Source organism: Schistocerca serialis, chromosome 2 (assembly GCF_023864345.2).
Source record: "Schistocerca serialis cubense isolate TAMUIC-IGC-003099 chromosome 2, iqSchSeri2.2, whole genome shotgun sequence".
Lineage (NCBI taxonomy): Eukaryota > Metazoa > Arthropoda > Insecta > Orthoptera > Acrididae > Schistocerca > Schistocerca serialis.
In genome coordinates this window covers 511,095,868-511,115,554 of record NC_064639.1, presented here as the reverse complement: position 1 = coordinate 511,115,554, position 19,687 = coordinate 511,095,868, and the positions used below count along the sequence as shown (strand labels likewise).

The 19,687-nt window shown below is 47.2% G+C and overlaps 22 non-coding genes across 22 annotated transcripts; all 22 read left to right on the top strand.

The window, feature by feature from the left end:
• Nucleotides 1–146: 146 nt before the first annotated feature.
• Nucleotides 147–228, top strand: Trnas-gcu (transfer RNA serine (anticodon GCU)). The gene has a single exon. It is a non-coding gene; the product is annotated as a tRNA-Ser (tRNA).
• Nucleotides 229–1,069: 841 nt separating this feature from the next.
• Nucleotides 1,070–1,151, top strand: Trnas-gcu (transfer RNA serine (anticodon GCU)). The gene has a single exon. It is a non-coding gene; the product is annotated as a tRNA-Ser (tRNA).
• An 841-nt stretch (nt 1,152–1,992) lies between these two features.
• Nucleotides 1,993–2,074, top strand: Trnas-gcu (transfer RNA serine (anticodon GCU)). The gene has a single exon. It is a non-coding gene; the product is annotated as a tRNA-Ser (tRNA).
• An 841-nt stretch (nt 2,075–2,915) lies between these two features.
• Trnas-gcu (transfer RNA serine (anticodon GCU)) lies at nt 2,916–2,997 on the top strand. The gene has a single exon. It is a non-coding gene; the product is annotated as a tRNA-Ser (tRNA).
• An 841-nt stretch (nt 2,998–3,838) lies between these two features.
• On the top strand, nt 3,839–3,920 carry Trnas-gcu (transfer RNA serine (anticodon GCU)). Its single transcript has one exon. It is a non-coding gene; the product is annotated as a tRNA-Ser (tRNA).
• Nucleotides 3,921–4,761: 841 nt separating this feature from the next.
• Trnas-gcu (transfer RNA serine (anticodon GCU)) lies at nt 4,762–4,843 on the top strand. Its single transcript has one exon. It is a non-coding gene; the product is annotated as a tRNA-Ser (tRNA).
• Nucleotides 4,844–5,684: 841 nt separating this feature from the next.
• Trnas-gcu (transfer RNA serine (anticodon GCU)) lies at nt 5,685–5,766 on the top strand. Its single transcript has one exon. It is a non-coding gene; the product is annotated as a tRNA-Ser (tRNA).
• An 841-nt stretch (nt 5,767–6,607) lies between these two features.
• Nucleotides 6,608–6,689, top strand: Trnas-gcu (transfer RNA serine (anticodon GCU)). Its single transcript has one exon. It is a non-coding gene; the product is annotated as a tRNA-Ser (tRNA).
• Nucleotides 6,690–7,530: 841 nt separating this feature from the next.
• Trnas-gcu (transfer RNA serine (anticodon GCU)) lies at nt 7,531–7,612 on the top strand. The gene has a single exon. It is a non-coding gene; the product is annotated as a tRNA-Ser (tRNA).
• An 841-nt stretch (nt 7,613–8,453) lies between these two features.
• Trnas-gcu (transfer RNA serine (anticodon GCU)) lies at nt 8,454–8,535 on the top strand. The gene has a single exon. It is a non-coding gene; the product is annotated as a tRNA-Ser (tRNA).
• Nucleotides 8,536–9,376: 841 nt separating this feature from the next.
• Nucleotides 9,377–9,458, top strand: Trnas-gcu (transfer RNA serine (anticodon GCU)). The gene has a single exon. It is a non-coding gene; the product is annotated as a tRNA-Ser (tRNA).
• Nucleotides 9,459–10,299: 841 nt separating this feature from the next.
• On the top strand, nt 10,300–10,381 carry Trnas-gcu (transfer RNA serine (anticodon GCU)). Its single transcript has one exon. It is a non-coding gene; the product is annotated as a tRNA-Ser (tRNA).
• Nucleotides 10,382–11,222: 841 nt separating this feature from the next.
• Nucleotides 11,223–11,304, top strand: Trnas-gcu (transfer RNA serine (anticodon GCU)). Its single transcript has one exon. It is a non-coding gene; the product is annotated as a tRNA-Ser (tRNA).
• Nucleotides 11,305–12,145: 841 nt separating this feature from the next.
• Nucleotides 12,146–12,227, top strand: Trnas-gcu (transfer RNA serine (anticodon GCU)). Its single transcript has one exon. It is a non-coding gene; the product is annotated as a tRNA-Ser (tRNA).
• An 846-nt stretch (nt 12,228–13,073) lies between these two features.
• Trnas-gcu (transfer RNA serine (anticodon GCU)) lies at nt 13,074–13,155 on the top strand. Its single transcript has one exon. It is a non-coding gene; the product is annotated as a tRNA-Ser (tRNA).
• An 841-nt stretch (nt 13,156–13,996) lies between these two features.
• On the top strand, nt 13,997–14,078 carry Trnas-gcu (transfer RNA serine (anticodon GCU)). The gene has a single exon. It is a non-coding gene; the product is annotated as a tRNA-Ser (tRNA).
• An 841-nt stretch (nt 14,079–14,919) lies between these two features.
• Nucleotides 14,920–15,001, top strand: Trnas-gcu (transfer RNA serine (anticodon GCU)). The gene has a single exon. It is a non-coding gene; the product is annotated as a tRNA-Ser (tRNA).
• An 847-nt stretch (nt 15,002–15,848) lies between these two features.
• Nucleotides 15,849–15,930, top strand: Trnas-gcu (transfer RNA serine (anticodon GCU)). The gene has a single exon. It is a non-coding gene; the product is annotated as a tRNA-Ser (tRNA).
• An 848-nt stretch (nt 15,931–16,778) lies between these two features.
• Nucleotides 16,779–16,860, top strand: Trnas-gcu (transfer RNA serine (anticodon GCU)). Its single transcript has one exon. It is a non-coding gene; the product is annotated as a tRNA-Ser (tRNA).
• An 846-nt stretch (nt 16,861–17,706) lies between these two features.
• Nucleotides 17,707–17,788, top strand: Trnas-gcu (transfer RNA serine (anticodon GCU)). The gene has a single exon. It is a non-coding gene; the product is annotated as a tRNA-Ser (tRNA).
• Nucleotides 17,789–18,629: 841 nt separating this feature from the next.
• Trnas-gcu (transfer RNA serine (anticodon GCU)) lies at nt 18,630–18,711 on the top strand. The gene has a single exon. It is a non-coding gene; the product is annotated as a tRNA-Ser (tRNA).
• Nucleotides 18,712–19,552: 841 nt separating this feature from the next.
• On the top strand, nt 19,553–19,634 carry Trnas-gcu (transfer RNA serine (anticodon GCU)). The gene has a single exon. It is a non-coding gene; the product is annotated as a tRNA-Ser (tRNA).
• Nucleotides 19,635–19,687: the final 53 nt, after the last annotated feature.

The window sequence follows — 19,687 nt, the reverse complement described above, 5'->3', positions numbered from 1 at the left end:
TTCGCCAGTGGGAGCTTGGTCGGCCGCACTGCAGCTTGGCATTAGACGTTAACACCGGCCCAGTACCATGTTTTGAATGTGTTTTCAAATCGACAAATGTCTTCTTTCCGCAAGCACTCGCCAAAGACACAACTGTAGCTGCAGCAGACGAGGTGGCCGAGTGGTTAAGGCGTTGGACTGCTAATCCAATGTGCTCTGCACGCGTGGGTTCGAATCCCATCCTCGCCGAAGAAATTTACGTAAAGCACGCTTTTGCGGTCACTCCTTCTCCGTGCGAAACGCCACTCAGTAGTAACATCGACGCGTGTACGTGGCAGATAGCGTGTGTATGAAATAAGTGACTAAACTGCCTACCAGATGAAAGCGCACAACATTCCATAGCGTATGCCCTTCGAATTAAACATCAATTCGAGATCTATAAACCAATCAAATTTCGGCTCCAGCAAAGAGTATGTTGGTATTTGCGAACGACGAGTTCTTATTTATATTTAAGTTCATATCTGTCGCAGTCATTTTAACGTATCGTTACTTTAATAATCCATCTGTAGCACAACTGTCGCCTTCCGACAGTTTGTTCTTTAAAGTCAGGCCGCCATCTACAGAAGCCATTTGGCAGGGCCTACTGGAGAGACTTGGGTTTGCAGACATCCGTCGCTAGTGGCCGCCCAAACACCAAGCTCCATCGCAAACAGCAGGACAATCTTGGGCTAGGGGGGACGTCAAAACCTTGCAAGCAATATCAGTGTAGCGTATCGAGCTGTACGTTTCGTTGCAGTAAGTCGTGCAAAAGAATGCACAGCACCTTTCTCATTTGCATTAGACGACACTGCATGTCGATACAATGCTTATTCCTGCAGTAGATAATTGGGCCAATGATTTTACCCAATCGCATATCCACATGGACGGATGCTGTCATTAAACGATTCGCCAGTGGGAGCTTGGTCGGCCGCACTGCAGCTTGGCATTATACGTTAACACCGGCCCAGTACCATGTTTTGAATGTGTTTTCGAATCGACAAATGTCTTCTTTCCGCAAGCACTCGCCAAAGACACAACTGTAGTTCCAGCAGACGAGGTGGCCGAGTGGTTAAGGCGTTGGACTGCTAATCCAATGTGCTCTGCACGCGTGGCTTCGAATCCCATCCTCGTCGAAGAAATTTACGTAAAGCACGCTTTTGCGGTCACTCCTTCTCCGTGCGAAACGCCACTCAGTAGTAACATCGACGCGTGTACGTGGCAGATAGCGTGTGTATGAAATAAGTGACTAAACTGCCTACCAGATGAAAGCGCACAACATTCCATAGCGTATGCCCTTCGAATTAAACATCAATTCGAGATCTATAAACCAATCAAATTTCGGCTCCAGCAAAGAGTATGTTGGTATTTGCGAACGACGAGTTCTTATTTATATTTAAGTTCATATCTGTCGCAGTCATTTTAACGTATCGTGCCTTTAATAATCCATCTGTAGCACAACTGTCGCCTTCCGACAGTTTGTTCTTTAAAGTCAGGCCGCCATCTACAGAAGCCATTTGGCAGGGCCTACTGGAGAGACTTGAGTTTGCAGACATCCGTCGCTAGTGGCCGCCCAAACACCAAGCTCCATCGCAAACAGCAGGACAATCTTGGGCTAGGGGGGACGTCAAAACCTTGCAAGCAATATCAGTGTAGCGTATCGAGCTGTACGTTTCGTGGCAGTAAGTCGTGCAAAAGAATGCACAGCACCTTTCTCATTTGCATTAGACGACACTGCATGTCGATACAATGCTTATTCCTGCAGTAGATAATTGGGCCAATGATTTTACCCAATCGCATATCCACATGGACGGATGCTGTCATTAAACGATTCGCCAGTGGGAGCTTGGTCGGCCGCACTGCAGCTTGGCATTAGACGTTAACACCGGCCCAGTACCATGTTTTGAATGTGTTTTCGAATCGACAAATGTCTTCTTTCCGCAAGCACTCGCCAAAGACACAACTGTAGTTCCAGCAGACGAGGTGGCCGAGTGGTTAAGGCGTTGGACTGCTAATCCAATGTGCTCTGCACGCGTGGGTTCGAATCCCATCCTCGTCGAAGAAATTTACGTAAAGCACGCTTTTGCGGTCACTCCTTCTCCGTGCGAAACGCCACTCAGTAGTAACATCGACGTGTGTACGTGGCAGATAGCGTGTGTATGAAATAAGTGACTAAACTGCCCACCAGATGAAAGCGCACAACATTCCATAGCGTATGCCCTTCGAATTAAACATCAATTCGAGATCTATAAACCAATCAAATTTCGGCTCCAGCAAAGAGTATGTTGGTATTTGCGAACGACGAGTTCTTATTTATATTTAAGTGCATATCTGTCGCAGTCATTTTAACGTATCGTGCCTTTAATAATCCATCTGTAGCACAACTGTCGCCTTCCGACAGTTTGTTCTTTAAAGTCAGGCCGCCATCTACAGAAGCCATTTGGCAGGGCCTACTGGAGAGACTTGAGTTTGCAGACATCCGTCGCTAGTGGCCGCCCAAACACCAAGCTCCATCGCAAACAGCAGGACAATCTTGGGCTAGGGGGGACGTCAAAACCTTGCAAGCAATATCAGTGTAGCGTATCGAGCTGTACGTTTCGTTGCAGTAAGTCGTGCAAAAGAATGCACAGCACCTTTCTCATTCGCATTAGACGACACTGCATGTCGATACAATGCTTATTCCTGCAGTAGATAATTGGGCCAATGATTTTACCCGATCGCATATCCACATGGACGGATGCTGTCATTAAACGATTCGCCAGTGGGAGCTTGGTCGGCCGCACTGCAGCTTGGCATTAGACGTTAACACCGGCCCAGTACCATGTTTTGAATGTGTTTTCGAATCGACAAATGTCTTCTTTCCGCAAGCACTCGCCAAAGACACAACTGTAGCTCCAGCAGACGAGGTGGCCGAGTGGTTAAGGCGTTGGACTGCTAATCCAATGTGCTCTGCACGCGTGGGTTCGAATACCATCCTCGTCGAAGAAATTTACGTAAAGCACGCGTTTGCGGTCACTCCTTCTCCGTGCGAAACGCCACTCAGTAGTAACATCGACGCGTGTACGTGGCAGATAGCGTGTGTATGAAATAAGTGACTAAACTGCCTACCAGATGAAAGCGCACAACATTCCATAGCGTATGCCCTTCGAATTAAACATCAATTCGAGATCTATAAACCAATCAAATTTCGGCTCCAGCAAAGAGTATGTTGGTATTTGCGAACGACGAGTTCTTATTTACATTTAAGTTCATATCTGTCGCAGTCATTTTAACGTATCGTGCCTTTAATAATCCATCTGTAGCACAACTGTCGCCTTCCGACAGTTTGTTCTTTAAAGTCAGGCCGCCATCTACAGAAGCCATTTGGCAGGGCCTACTGGAGAGACTTGAGTTTGCAGACATCCGTCGCTAGTGGCCGCCCAAACACCAAGCTCCATCGCAAACAGCAGGACAATCTTGGGCTAGGGGGGACGTCAAAACCTTGCAAGCAATATCAGTGTAGCGTATCGAGCTGTACGTTTCGTTGCAGTAAGTCGTGCAAAAGAATGCACAGCACCTTTCTCATTTGCATTAGACGACACTGCATGTCGATACAATGCTTATTCCTGCAGTAGATAATTGGGCCAATGATTTTACCCAATCGCATATCCACATGGACGGATGCTGTCATTAAACGATTCGCCAGTGGGAGTTTGGTCGGCCGCACTGCAGCTTGGAATTAGACGTTAACACCGGCCCAGTACCATGTTTTGAATGTGTTTTCGAATCGACAAATGTCTTCTTTCCGCAAGCACTCGCCAAAGACACAACTGTAGTTCCAGCAGACGAGGTGGCCGAGTGGTTAAGGCGTTGGACTGCTAATCCAATGTGCTCTGCACGCGTGGGTTCGAATCCCATCCTCGTCGAAGAAATTTACGTAAAGCACGCTCTTGCGGTCACTCCTTCTCCGTGCGAAACGCCACTCAGTAGTAACATCGACGCGTGTACGTGGCAGATAGCGTGTGTATGAAATAAGTGACTAAACTGCCCACCAGATGAAAGCGCACAACATTCCATAGCGTATGCCCTTCGAATTAAACATCAATTCGAGATCTATAAACCAATCAAATTTCGGCTCCAGCAAAGAGTATGTTGGTATTTGCGAACGACGAGTTCTTATTTATATTTAAGTGCATATCTGTCGCAGTCATTTTAACGTATCGTGCCTTTAATAATCCATCTGTAGCACAACTGTCGCCTTCCGACAGTTTGTTCTTTAAAGTCAGGCCGCCATCTACAGAAGCCATTTGGCAGGGCCTACTGGAGAGACTTGAGTTTGCAGACATCCGTCGCTAGTGGCCGCCCAAACACCAAGCTCCATCGCAAACAGCAGGACAATCTTGGGCTAGGGGGGACGTCAAAACCTTGCAAGCAATATCAGTGTAGCGTATCGAGCTGTACGTTTCGTTGCAGTAAGTCGTGCAAAAGAATGCACAGCACCTTTCTCATTCGCATTAGACGACACTGCATGTCGATACAATGCTTATTCCTGCAGTAGATAATTGGGCCAATGATTTTACCCGATCGCATATCCACATGGACGGATGCTGTCATTAAACGATTCGCCAGTGGGAGCTTGGTCGGCCGCACTGCAGCTTGGCATTAGACGTTAACACCGGCCCAGTACCATGTTTTGAATGTGTTTTCGAATCGACAAATGTCTTCTTTCCGCAAGCACTCGCCAAAGACACAACTGTAGCTCCAGCAGACGAGGTGGCCGAGTGGTTAAGGCGTTGGACTGCTAATCCAATGTGCTCTGCACGCGTGGGTTCGAATCCCATCCTCGTCGAAGAAATTTACGTAAAGCACGCGTTTGCGGTCACTCCTTCTCCGTGCGAAACGCCACTCAGTAGTAACATCGACGCGTGTACGTGGCAGATAGCGTGTGTATGAAATAAGTGACTAAACTGCCTACCAGATGAAAGCGCACAACATTCCATAGCGTATGCCCTTCGAATTAAACATCAATTCGAGATCTATAAACCAATCAAATTTCGGCTCCAGCAAAGAGTATGTTGGTATTTACGAACGACGAGTTCTTATTTATATTTAAGTTCATATCTGTCGCAGTCATTTTAACGTATCGTGCCTTTAATAATCCATCTGTAGCACAACTGTCGCCTTCCGACAGTTTGTTCTTTAAAGTCAGGCCGCCATCTACAGAAGCCATTTGGCAGGGCCTACTGGAGAGACTTGAGTTTGCAGACATCCGTCGCTAGTGGCCGCCCAAACACCAAGCTCCATCGCAAACAGCAGGACAATCTTGGGCTAGGGGGGACGTCAAAACCTTGCAAGCAATATCAGTGTAGCGTATCGAGCTGTACGTTTCGTTGCAGTAAGTCGTGCAAAAGAATGCACAGCACCTTTCTCATTTGCATTAGACGACACTGCATGTCGATACAATGCTTATTCCTGCAGTAGATAATTGGGCCAATGATTTTACCCAATCGCATATCCACATGGACGGATGCTGTCATTAAACGATTCGCCAGTGGGAGCTTGGTCGGCCGCACTGCAGCTTGGAATTAGACGTTAACACCGGCCCAGTACCATGTTTTGAATGTGTTTTCGAATCGACAAATGTCTTCTTTCCGCAAGCACTCGCCAAAGACACAACTGTAGTTCCAGCAGACGAGGTGGCCGAGTGGTTAAGGCGTTGGACTGCTAATCCAATGTGCTCTGCACGCGTGGGTTCGAATCCCATCCTCGTCGAAGAAATTTACGTAAAGCACGCTCTTGCGGTCACTCCTTCTCCGTGCGAAACGCCACTCAGTAGTAACATCGACGCGTGTACGTGGCAGATAGCGTGTGTATGAAATAAGTGACTAAACTGCCCACCAGATGAAAGCGCACAACATTCCATAGCGTATGCCCTTCGAATTAAACATCAATTCGAGATCTATAAACCAATCAAATTTCGGCTCCAGCAAAGAGTATGTTGGTATTTGCGAACGACGAGTTCTTATTTATATTTAAGTGCATATCTGTCGCAGTCATTTTAACGTATCGTGCCTTTAATAATCCATCTGTAGCACAACTGTCGCCTTCCGACAGTTTGTTCTTTAAAGTCAGGCCGCCATCTACAGAAGCCATTTGGCAGGGCCTACTGGAGAGACTTGAGTTTGCAGACATCCGTCGCTAGTGGCCGCCCAAACACCAAGCTCCATCGCAAACAGCAGGACAATCTTGGGCTAGGGGGGACGTCAAAACCTTGCAAGCAATATCAGTGTAGCGTATCGAGCTGTACGTTTCGTTGCAGTAAGTCGTGCAAAAGAATGCACAGCACCTTTCTCATTCGCATTAGACGACACTGCATGTCGATACAATGCTTATTCCTGCAGTAGATAATTGGGCCAATGATTTTACCCGATCGCATATCCACATGGACGGATGCTGTCATTAAACGATTCGCCAGTGGGAGCTTGGTCGGCCGCACTGCAGCTTGGCATTAGACGTTAACACCGGCCCAGTACCATGTTTTGAATGTGTTTTCGAATCGACAAATGTCTTCTTTCCGCAAGCACTCGCCAAAGACACAACTGTAGCTCCAGCAGACGAGGTGGCCGAGTGGTTAAGGCGTTGGACTGCTAATCCAATGTGCTCTGCACGCGTGGGTTCGAATCCCATCCTCGTCGAAGAAATTTACGTAAAGCACGCGTTTGCGGTCACTCCTTCTCCGTGCGAAACGCCACTCAGTAGTAACATCGACGCGTGTACGTGGCAGATAGCGTGTGTATGAAATAAGTGACTAAACTGCCTACCAGATGAAAGCGCACAACATTCCATAGCGTATGCCCTTCGAATTAAACATCAATTCGAGATCTATAAACCAATCAAATTTCGGCTCCAGCAAAGAGTATGTTGGTATTTACGAACGACGAGTTCTTATTTATATTTAAGTTCATATCTGTCGCAGTCATTTTAACGTATCGTGCCTTTAATAATCCATCTGTAGCACAACTGTCGCCTTCCGACAGTTTGTTCTTTAAAGTCAGGCCGCCATCTACAGAAGCCATTTGGCAGGGCCTACTGGAGAGACTTGAGTTTGCAGACATCCGTCGCTAGTGGCCGCCCAAACACCAAGCTCCATCGCAAACAGCAGGACAATCTTGGGCTAGGGGGGACGTCAAAACCTTGCAAGCAATATCAGTGTAGCGTATCGAGCTGTACGTTTCGTTGCAGTAAGTCGTGCAAAAGAATGCACAGCACCTTTCTCATTTGCATTAGACGACACTGCATGTCGATACAATGCTTATTCCTGCAGTAGATAATTGGGCCAATGATTTTACCCAATCGCATATCCACATGGACGGATGCTGTCATTAAACGATTCGCCAGTGGGAGCTTGGTCGGCCGCACTGCAGCTTGGAATTAGACGTTAACACCGGCCCAGTACCATGTTTTGAATGTGTTTTCGAATCGACAAATGTCTTCTTTCCGCAAGCACTCGCCAAAGACACAACTGTAGTTCCAGCGGACGAGGTGGCCGAGTGGTTAAGGCGTTGGACTGCTAATCCAATGTGCTCTGCACGCGTGGGTTCGAATCCCATCCTCGTCGAAGAAATTTACGTAAAGCACGCATTTGCGGTCACTCCTTCTCCGTGCGAAACGCCACTCAGTAGTAACATCGACGCGTGTACGTGGCAGATAGCGTGTGTATGAAATAAGTGACTAAACTGCCCACCAGATGAAAGCGCACAACATTCCATAGCGTATGCCCTTCGAATTAAACATCAATTCGAGATCTATAAACCAATCAAATTTCGGCTCCAGCAAAGAGTATGTTGGTATTTGCGAACGACGAGTTCTTATTTATATTTAAGTGCATATCTGTCGCAGTCATTTTAACGTATCGTGCCTTTAATAATCCATCTGTAGCACAACTGTCGCCTTCCGACAGTTTGTTCTTTAAAGTCAGGCCGCCATCTACAGAAGCCATTTGGCAGGGCCTACTGGAGAGACTTGAGTTTGCAGACATCCGTCGCTAGTGGCCGCCCAAACACCAAGCTCCATCGCAAACAGCAGGACAATCTTGGGCTAGGGGGGACGTCAAAACCTTGCAAGCAATATCAGTGTAGCGTATCGAGCTGTACGTTTCGTTGCAGTAAGTCGTGCAAAAGAATGCACAGCACCTTTCTCATTCGCATTAGACGACACTGCATGTCGATACAATGCTTATTCCTGCAGTAGATAATTGGGCCAATGATTTTACCCGATCGCATATCCACATGGACGGATGCTGTCATTAAACGATTCGCCAGTGGGAGCTTGGTCGGCCGCACTGCAGCTTGGCATTAGACGTTAACACCGGCCCAGTACCATGTTTTGAATGTGTTTTCGAATCGACAAATGTCTTCTTTCCGCAAGCACTCGCCAAAGACACAACTGTAGCTCCAGCAGACGAGGTGGCCGAGTGGTTAAGGCGTTGGACTGCTAATCCAATGTGCTCTGCACGCGTGGGTTCGAATACCATCCTCGTCGAAGAAATTTACGTAAAGCACGCGTTTGCGGTCACTCCTTCTCCGTGCGAAACGCCACTCAGTAGTAACATCGACGCGTGTACGTGGCAGATAGCGTGTGTATGAAATAAGTGACTAAACTGCCTACCAGATGAAAGCGCACAACATTCCATAGCGTATGCCCTTCGAATTAAACATCAATTCGAGATCTATAAACCAATCAAATTTCGGCTCCAGCAAAGAGTATGTTGGTATTTGCGAACGACGAGTTCTTATTTATATTTAAGTTCATATCTGTCGCAGTCATTTTAACGTATCGTGCCTTTAATAATCCATCTGTAGCACAACTGTCGCCTTCCGACAGTTTGTTCTTTAAAGTCAGGCCGCCATCTACAGAAGCCATTTGGCAGGGCCTACTGGAGAGACTTGAGTTTGCAGACATCCGTCGCTAGTGGCCGCCCAAACACCAAGCTCCATCGCAAACAGCAGGACAATCTTGGGCTAGGGGGGACGTCAAAACCTTGCAAGCAATATCAGTGTAGCGTATCGAGCTGTACGTTTCGTTGCAGTAAGTCGTGCAAAAGAATGCACAGCACCTTTCTCATTCGCATTAGACGACACTGCATGTCGATACAATGCTTATTCCTGCAGTAGATAATTGGGCCAATGATTTTACCCGATCGCATATCCACATGGACGGATGCTGTCATTAAACGATTCGCCAGTGGGAGCTTGGTCGGCCGCACTGCAGCTTGGCATTAGACGTTAACACCGGCCCAGTACCATGTTTTGAATGTGTTTTCGAATCGACAAATGTCTTCTTTCCGCAAGCACTCGCCAAAGACACAACTGTAGCTCCAGCAGACGAGGTGGCCGAGTGGTTAAGGCGTTGGACTGCTAATCCAATGTGCTCTGCACGCGTGGGTTCGAATCCCATCCTCGTCGAAGAAATTTACGTAAAGCACGCGTTTGCGGTCACTCCTTCTCCGTGCGAAACGCCACTCAGTAGTAACATCGACGCGTGTACGTGGCAGATAGCGTGTGTATAAAATAAGTGACTAAACTGCCTACCAGATGAAAGCGCACAACATTCCATAGCGTATGCCCTTCGAATTAAACATCAATTCGAGATCTATAAACCAATCAAATTTCGGCTCCAGCAAAGAGTATGTTGGTATTTGCGAACGACGAGTTCTTATTTATATTTAAGTTCATATCTGTCGCAGTCATTTTAACGTATCGTGCCTTTAATAATCCATCTGTAGCACAACTGTCGCCTTCCGACAGTTTGTTCTTTAAAGTCAGGCCGCCATCTACAGAAGCCATTTGGCAGGGCCTACTGGAGAGACTTGAGTTTGCAGACATCCGTCGCTAGTGGCCGCCCAAACACCAAGCTCCATCGCAAACAGCAGGACAATCTTGGGCTAGGGGGGACGTCAAAACCTTGCAAGCAATATCAGTGTAGCGTATCGAGCTGTACGTTTCGTTGCAGTAAGTCGTGCAAAAGAATGCACAGCACCTTTCTCATTTGCATTAGACGACACTGCATGTCGATACAATGCTTATTCCTGCAGTAGATAATTGGGCCAATGATTTTACCCAATCGCATATCCACATGGACGGATGCTGTCATTAAACGATTCGCCAGTGGGAGCTTGGTCGGCCGCACTGCAGCTTGGCATTAGACGTTAACACCGGCCCAGTACCATGTTTTGAATGTGTTTTCGAATCGACAAATGTCTTCTTTCCGCAAGCACTCGCCAAAGACACAACTGTAGTTCCAGCAGACGAGGTGGCCGAGTGGTTAAGGCGTTGGACTGCTAATCCAATGTGCTCTGCACGCGTGGGTTCGAATCCCATCCTCGTCGAAGAAATTTACGTAAAGCACGCTTTTGCGGTCACTCCTTCTCCGTGCGAAACGCCACTCAGTAGTAACATCGACGCGTGTACGTGGCAGATAGCGTGTGTATGAAATAAGTGACTAAACTGCCCACCAGATGAAAGCGCACAACATTCCATAGCGTATGCCCTTCGAATTAAACATCAATTCGAGATCTATAAACCAATCAAATTTCGGCTCCAGCAAAGAGTATGTTGGTATTTGCGAACGACGAGTTCTTATTTATATTTAAGTGCATATCTGTCGCAGTCATTTTAACGTATCGTGCCTTTAATAATCCATCTGTAGCACAACTGTCGCCTTCCGACAGTTTGTTCTTTAAAGTCAGGCCGCCATCTACAGAAGCCATTTGGCAGGGCCTACTGGAGAGACTTGAGTTTGCAGACATCCGTCGCTAGTGGCCGCCCAAACACCAAGCTCCATCGCAAACAGCAGGACAATCTTGGGCTAGGGGGGACGTCAAAACCTTGCAAGCAATATCAGTGTAGCGTATCGAGCTGTACGTTTCGTTGCAGTAAGTCGTGCAAAAGAATGCACAGCACCTTTCTCATTCGCATTAGACGACACTGCATGTCGATACAATGCTTATTCCTGCAGTAGATAATTGGGCCAATGATTTTACCCGATCGCATATCCACATGGACGGATGCTGTCATTAAACGATTCGCCAGTGGGAGCTTGGTCGGCCGCACTGCAGCTTGGCATTAGACGTTAACACCGGCCCAGTACCATGTTTTGAATGTGTTTTCGAATCGACAAATGTCTTCTTTCCGCAAGCACTCGCCAAAGACACAACTGTAGCTCCAGCAGACGAGGTGGCCGAGTGGTTAAGGCGTTGGACTGCTAATTCAATGTGCTCTGCACGCGTGGGTTCGAATCCCATCCTCGTCGAAGAATTTTACGTAAAGCACGCGTTTGCGGTCACTCCTTCTCCGTGCGAAACGCCACTCAGTAGTAACATCGACGCGTGTACGTGGCAGATAGCGTGTGTATGAAATAAGAGACAAAACTGCCTACCAGATGAAAGCGCACAACATTCCATAGCGTATGCCCTTCGAATTAAACATCAATTCGAGATCTATAAACCAATCAAATTTCGGCTCCAGCAAAGAGTATGTTGGTATTTGCGAACGACGAGTTCTTATTTATATTTAAGTGCATATCTGTCGCAGTCATTTTAACGTATCGTGCCTTTAATAATCCATCTGTAGCACAACTGTCGCCTTCCGACAGTTTGTTGTTTAAATTCAGGCCGCCATCTACAGAAGCCATTTGGCAGGGCCTACTGGAGAGACTTGAGTTTGCAGACATCCGTCGCTAGTGGCCGCCCAAACACCAAGCTCCATCGCAAACAGCAGGACAATCTTGGGCTAGGGGGGACGTCAAAACCTTGCAAGCAATATCAGTGTAGCGTATCGAGCTGTACGTTTCGTTGCAGTAAGTCGTGCAAAAGAATGCACAGCACCTTTCTCATTTGCATTAGACGACACTGCATGTCGATACAATGCTTATTCCTGCAGTAGATAATTGGGCCAATGATTTTACCCGATCGCATATACATATGGACGGATGCTGTCATTAAACGATTCGCCAGTGGGAGCTTGGTCGGCCGCACTGCAGCTTGGCATTAGACGTTAACACCGGCCCAGTACCATGTTTTGAATGTGTTTTCGAATCGACAAATGTCTTCTTTCCGCAAGCACTCGCCAAAGACACAACTGTAGTTCCAGCAGACGAGGTGGCCGAGTGGTTAAGGCGTTGGACTGCTAATCCAATGTGCTCTGCACGCGTGGGTTCGAATCCCATCCTCGTCGAAGAAATTTACGTAAAAAAAAGCACGCTTTTGCGGTCACTCCTTCTCCGTGCGAAACGCCACTCAGTAGTAACATCGACGCGTGTACGTGGCAGATAGCGTGTGTATGAAATAAGTGACTAAACTGCCTACCAGATGAAAGCGCACAACATTCCATAGCGTATGCCCTTCGAATTAAACATCAATTCGAGATCTATAAACCAATCAAATTTCGGCTCCAGCAAAGAGTATGTTGGTATTTGCGAACGACGAGTTCTTATTTATATTTAAGTGCATATCTGTCGCAGTCATTTTAACGTATCGTGCCTTTAATAATCCATCTGTAGCACAACTGTCGCCTTCCGACTGTTTGTTCTTTAAAGTCAGGCCGCCATCTACAGAAGCCATTTGGCAGGGCCTACTGGAGAGACTTGAGTTTGCAGACATCCGTCGCTAGTGGCCGCCCAAACACCAAGCTCCATCGCAAACAGCAGGACAATCTTGGGCTAGGGGGGACGTCAAAACCTTGCAAGCAATATCAGTGTAGCGTATCGAGCTGTACGTTTCGTTGCAGTAAGTCGTGCAAAAGAATGCACAGCACCTTTCTCATTTGCATTAGACGACACTGCATGTCGATACAATGCTTATTCCTGCAGTAGATAATTGGGCCAATGATTTTACCCGATCGCATATCCACATGGACGGATGCTGTCATTAAACGATTCGCCAGTGGGAGCTTGGTCGGCCGCACTGCAGCTTGGCATTAGACGTTAACACCGGCCCAGTACCATGTTTTGAATGTGTTTTCGAATCGACAAATGTCTTCTTTCCGCAAGCACTCGCCAAAGACACAACTGTAGTTCCAGCAGACGAGGTGGCCGAGTGGTTAAGGCATTGGACTGCTAATCCAATGTGCTCTGCACGCGTGGGTTCGAATCCCATTCTCGTCGAAGAAATTTACGTAAAGCACGCTTTTGCGGTCACTCCTTCTCCGTGCGAAACGCCACTCAGTAGTAACATCGACGCGTGTACGTGGCAGATAGCGTGTGTATGAAATAAGTGACTAAACTGCCTACCAGATGAAAGCGCACAACATTCCATAGCGTATGCCCTTCGAATTAAACATCAATTCGAGATCTATAAACCAATCAAATTTCGGCTCCAGCAAAGAGTATGTTGGTATTTGCGAACGACGAGTTCTTATTTATATTTAAGTGCATATCTGTCGCAGTCATTTTAACGTATCGTGCCTTTAATAATCCATCTGTAGCACAACTGTCGCCTTCCGACAGTTTGTTCTTTAAAGTCAGGCCGCCATCTACAGAAGCCATTTGGCAGGGACTACTGGAGAGACTTGAGTTTGCACACATCCGTCGCTAGTGGCCGCCCAAACACCAAGCTCCATCGCAAACAGCAGGACAATCTTGGGCTAGGGGGGACGTCAAAACCTTGCAAGCAATATCAGTGTAGCGTATCGAGCTGTACGTTTCGTTGCAGTAAGTCGTGCAAAAGAATGCACAGCACCTTTCTCATTTGCATTAGACGACACTGCATGTCGATACAATGCTTATTCCTGCAGTAGATAATTGGGCCAATGATTTTACCCGATCGCATATCCACATGGACGGATGCTGTCATTAAACGATTCGCCAGTGGGAGCTTGGTCGGCCGCACTGCAGCTTGGCATTAGACGTTAACACCGGCCCAGTACCATGTTTTGAATGTGTTTTCGAATCGACAAATGTCTTCTTTCCGCAAGCACTCGCCAAAGACACAACTGTAGTTCCAGCAGACGAGGTGGCCGAGTGGTTAAGGCGTTGGACTGCTAATCCAATGTGCTCTGCACGCGTGGGTTCGAATCCCATTCTCGTCGAAGAAATTTACGTAAAGCACGCTTTTGCGGTCACTCCTTCTCCGTGCGAAACGCCACTCAGTAGTAACATCGACGCGTGTACGTGGCAGATAGCGTGTGTATGAAATAAGTGACTAAACTGCCTACCAGATGAAAGCGCACAACATTCCATAGCGTATGCCCTTCGAATTAAACATCAATTCGAGATCTATAAACCAATCAAATTTCGGCTCCAGCAAAGAGTATGTTGGTATTTGCGAACGACGAGTTCTTATTTATATTTAAGTGCATATCTGTCGCAGTCATTTTAACGTATCGTGCCTTTAATAATCCATCTGTAGCACAACTGTCGCCTTCCGACAGTTTGTTCTTTAAAGTCAGGCCGCCATCTACAGAAGCCATTTGGCAGGGCCTACTGGAGAGACTTGAGTTTGCACACATCCGTCGCTAGTGGCCGCCCAAACACCAAGCTCCATCGCAAACAGCAGGACAATCTTGGGCTAGGGGGGACGTCAAAACCTTGCAAGCAATATCAGTGTAGCGTATCGAGCTGTACGTTTCGTTGCAGTAAGTCGTGCAAAAGAATGCACAGCACCTTTCTCATTTGCATTAGACGACACTGCATGTCGATACAATGCTTATTCCTGCAGTAGATAATTGGGCCAATGATTTTACCCGATCGCATATCCACATGGACGGATGCTGTCATTAAACGATTCGCCAGTGGGAGCTTGGTCGGCCGCACTGCAGCTTGGCATTAGACGTTAACACCGGCCCAGTACCATGTTTTGAATGTGTTTTCGAATCGACAAATGTCTTCTTTCCGCAAGCACTCGCCAAAGACACAACTGTATTTCCAGCAGACGAGGTGGCCGAGTGGTTAAGGCGTTGGACTGCTAATCCAATGTGCTCTGCACGCGTGGGTTCGAATCACATCCTCGTCGAAGAAATTTACGTAAAAAAAAAGCACGCTTTTGCGGTCACTCCTTCTCCGTGCGAAACGCCACTCAGTAGCAACGTCGACGCGTGTACGTGGCAGATAGCGTGTGTATGAAATAAGTGACTAAACTGCCTACCAGATGAAAGCGCACAACATTCCATAGCGTATGCCCTTCGAATTAAACATCAATTCGAGATCTATAAACCAATCAAATTTCGGCTCCAGCAAAGAGTATGTTGGTATTTGCGAACGACGAGTTCTTATTTATATTTAAGTGCATATCTGTCGCAGTCATTTTAACGTATCGTGCCTTTAATAATCCATCTGTAGCACAACTGTCGCCTTCCGACAGTTTGTTCTTTAAAGTCAGGCCGCCATCTACAGAAGCCATTTGGCAGGGCCTACTGGAGAGACTTGAGTTTGCACACATCCGTCGCTAGTGGCCGCCCAAACACCAAGCTCCATCGCAAACAGCAGGACAATCTTGGGCTAGGGGGGACGTCAAAACCTTGCAAGCAATATCAGTGTAGCGTATCGAGCTGTACGTTTCGTTGCAGTAAGTCGTGCAAAAGAATGCACAGCACCTTTCTCATTTGCATTAGACGACACTGCATGTCGATACAATGCTTATTCCTGCAGTAGATAATTGGGCCAATGATTTTACCCGATCGCATATCCACATGGACGGATGCTGTCATTAAACGATTCGCCAGTGGGAGCTTGGTCGGCCGCACTGCAGCTTGGCATTAGACGTTAACACCGGCCCAGTACCATGTTTTGAATGTGTTTTCGAATCGACAAATGTCTTCTTTCCGCAAGCACTCGCCAAAGACACAACTGTATTTCCAGCAGACGAGGTGGCCGAGTGGTTAAGGCGTTGGACTGCTAATCCAATGTGCTCTGCACGCGTGGGTTCGAATCACATCCTCGTCGAAGAAATTTACGTAAAAAAAAAGCACGCTTTTGCGGTCACTCCTTCTCCGTGCGAAACGCCACTCAGTAGTAACGTCGACGCGTGTACGTGGCAGATAGCGTGTGTATGAAATAAGTGACTAAACTGCCTACCAGATGAAAGCGCACAACATTCCATAGCGTATGCCCTTCGAATTAAACATCAATTCGAGATCTATAAACCAATCAAATTTCGGCTCCAGCAAAGAGTATGTTGGTATTTGCGAACGACGAGTTCTTATTTATATTTAAGTGCATATCTGTCGCAGTCATTTTAACGTATCGTGCCTTTAATAATCCATCTGTAGCGACAACTGTCGCCTTCCGACAGTTTGTTCTTTAAAGTCAGGCCGCCATCTACAGAAGCCATTTGGCAGGGCCTACTGGAGAGACTTGAGTTTGCACACATCCGTCGCTAGTGGCCGCCCAAACACCAAGCTCCATCGCAAACAGCAGGACAATCTTGGGCTAGGGGGGACGTCAAAACCTTGCAAGCAATATCAGTGTAGCGTATCGAGCTGTACGTTTCGTTGCAGTAAGTCGTGCAAAAGAATGCACAGCACCTTTCTCATTTGCATTAGACGACACTGCATGTCGATACAATGCTTATTCCTGCAGTAGATAATTGGGCCAATGATTTTACCCGATCGCATATCCACATGGACGGATGCTGTCATTAAACGATTCGCCAGTGGGAGCTTGGTCGGCCGCACTGCAGCTTGGCATTAGACGTTAACACCGGCCCAGTACCATGTTTTGAATGTGTTTTCGAATCGACAAATGTCTTCTTTCCGCAAGCACTCGCCAAAGACACAACTGTATTTCCAGCAGACGAGGTGGCCGAGTGGTTAAGGCGTTGGACTGCTAATCCAATGTGCTCTGCACGCGTGGGTTCGAATCACATCCTCGTCGAAGAAATTTACGTAAAAAAAAGCACGCTTTTGCGGTCACTCCTTCTCCGTGCGAAACGCCACTCAGTAGTAACGTCGACGCGTGTACGTGGCAGATAGCGTGTGTATGAAATAAGTGACTAAACTGCCTACCAGATGAAAGCGCACAACATTCCATAGCGTATGCCCTTCGAATTAAACATCAATTCGAGATCTATAAACCAATCAAATTTCGGCTCCAGCAAAGAGTATGTTGGTATTTGCGAACGACGAGTTCTTATTTATATTTAAGTGCATATCTGTCGCAGTCATTTTAACGTATCGTGCCTTTAATAATCCATCTGTAGCACAACTGTCGCCTTCCGACAGTTTGTTCTTTAAAGTCAGGCCGCCATCTACAGAAGCCATTTGGCAGGGCCTACTGGAGAGACTTGAGTTTGCAGACATCCGTCGCTAGTGGCCGCCCAAACACCAAGCTCCATCGCAAACAGCAGGACAATCTTGGGCTAGGGGGGACGTCAAAACCTTGCAAGCAATATCAGTGTAGCGTATCGAGCTGTACGTTTCGTTGCAGTAAGTCGTGCAAAAGAATGCACAGCACCTTTCTCATTTGCATTAGACGACACTGCATGTCGATACAATGCTTATTCCTGCAGTAGATAATTGGGCCAATGATTTTACCCGATCGCATATCCATATGGACGGATGCTGTCATTAAACGATTCGCCAGTGGGAGCTTGGTCGGCCGCACTGCAGCTTGGCATTAGACGTTAACACCGGCCCAGTACCATGTTTTGAATGTGTTTTCGAATCGACAAATGTCTCCTTTCCGCAAGCACTCGCCAAAGACACAACTGTCGTTCCAGCAGACGATGTGGCCGAGTGGTTAAGGCGTTGGACTGCTAATCCAATGTGCTCTGCACGCGTGGGTTCGAATCCCATCCTCGTCGAAGAAATTTACGTAAAGCACGCTTTTGCGGTCACTCCTTCTCCGTGCGAAACGCCACTCAGTAGTAACATCGACGCGTGTACGTGGCAGATAGCGTGTGTATGAAATAAGTGACTAAACTGCCTACCAGATGAAAGCGCACAACATTCCATAGCGTATGCCCTTCGAATTAAACATCAATTCGAGATCTATAAACCAATCAAATTTCGGCTCCAGCAAAGAGTATGTTGGTATTTGCGAACGGCGAGTTCTTATTTATATTTAAGTGCATATCTGTCGCAGTCATTTTAACGTATCGTGCCTTTAATAATCCATCTGTAGCACAACTGTCGCCTTCCGACAGTTTGTTCTTTAAAGTCAGGCCGCCATCTACAGAAGCCATTTGGCAGGGCCTACTGGAGAGACTTGAGTTTGCAGACATCCGTCGCTAGTGGCCGCCCAAACACCAAGCTCCATCGCAAACAGCAGGACAATCTTGGGCTAGGGGGGACGTCAAAACCTTGCAAGCAATATCAGTGTAGCGTATCGAGCTGTACGTTTCGTTGCAGTAAGTCGTGCAAAAGAATGCACAGCACCTTTCTCATTTGCATTAGACGACACTGCATGTCGATACAATGCTTATTCCTGCAGTAGATAATTGGGCCAATGATTTTACCCGATCGCATATCCACATGGACGGATGCTGTCATTAAACGATTCGCCAGTGGGAGCTTGGTCGGCCGCACTGCAGCTTGGCATTAGACGTTAACACCGGCCCAGTACCATGTTTTGAATGTGTTTTCGAATCGACAAATGTCTTCTTTCCGCAAGCACTCGCCAAAGACACAACTGTAGTTCCAGCAGACGAGGTGGCCGAGTGGTTAAGGCGTTGGACTGCTAAACCAATGTGCTCTGCACGCGTGGGTTCGAATCCCATCCTCGTCGAAGTATTTTACGTAAAGCACGCTTTTGCGGTCACTCCTTCTCCGTGCGAAACGCCACTCAGTAGTAACATCGACGCGTGTACGTGGCAGATAGCGTGTGTATGAAATAAGAGACAAAACTGCCTACCAGATGAAAGCGCACAACATTCCATAGCGTATGCCCTTCGAATTAAACATCAATTCGAGATCTATAAACCAATCAAATTTCGGCTCCAGCAAAGAGTATGTTGGTATTTGCGAACGACGAGTTCTTATTTATATTTAAGTGCATATCTGTCGCAGTCATTTTAACGTATCGTGCCTTTAATAATCCATCTGTAGCACAACTGTCGCCTTCCGACAGTTTGTTCTTTAAAGTCAGGCCGCCATCTACAGAAGCCATTTGGCAGGGCCTACTGGAGAGACTTGAGTTTGCACACATCCGTCGCTAGTGGCCGCCCAAACACCAAGCTCCATCGCAAACAGCAGGACAATCTTGGGCTAGGGGGGACGTCAAAACCTTGCAAGCAATATCAGTGTAGCGTATCGAGCTGTACGTTTCGTTGCAGTAAGTCGTGCAAAAGAATGCACAGCACCTTTCTCATTTGCATTAGACGACACTGCATGTCGATACAATGCTTATTCCTGCAGTAGATAATTGGGCCAATGATTTTACCCGATCGCATATCCATATGGACGGATGCTGTCATTAGACGATTCGCCAGTGGGAGCTTGTTCGGCCGCACTGCAGCTTGGCATTAGACGTTAACACCGGCCCAGTACCATGTTTTGAATGTGTTTTCGAATCGACAAATGTCTTCTTTCCGCAAGCACTCGCCAAAGACACAACTGTAGTTCCAGCAGACGAGGTGGCCGAGTGGTTAAGGCGTTGGACTGCTAATCCAATGTGCTCTGCACGCGTGGGTTCGAATCCCATCCTCGTCGAAGAAATTTACGTAAAGCACGCTTTTGCGGTCACTCCTTCTCCGTGCGAAACG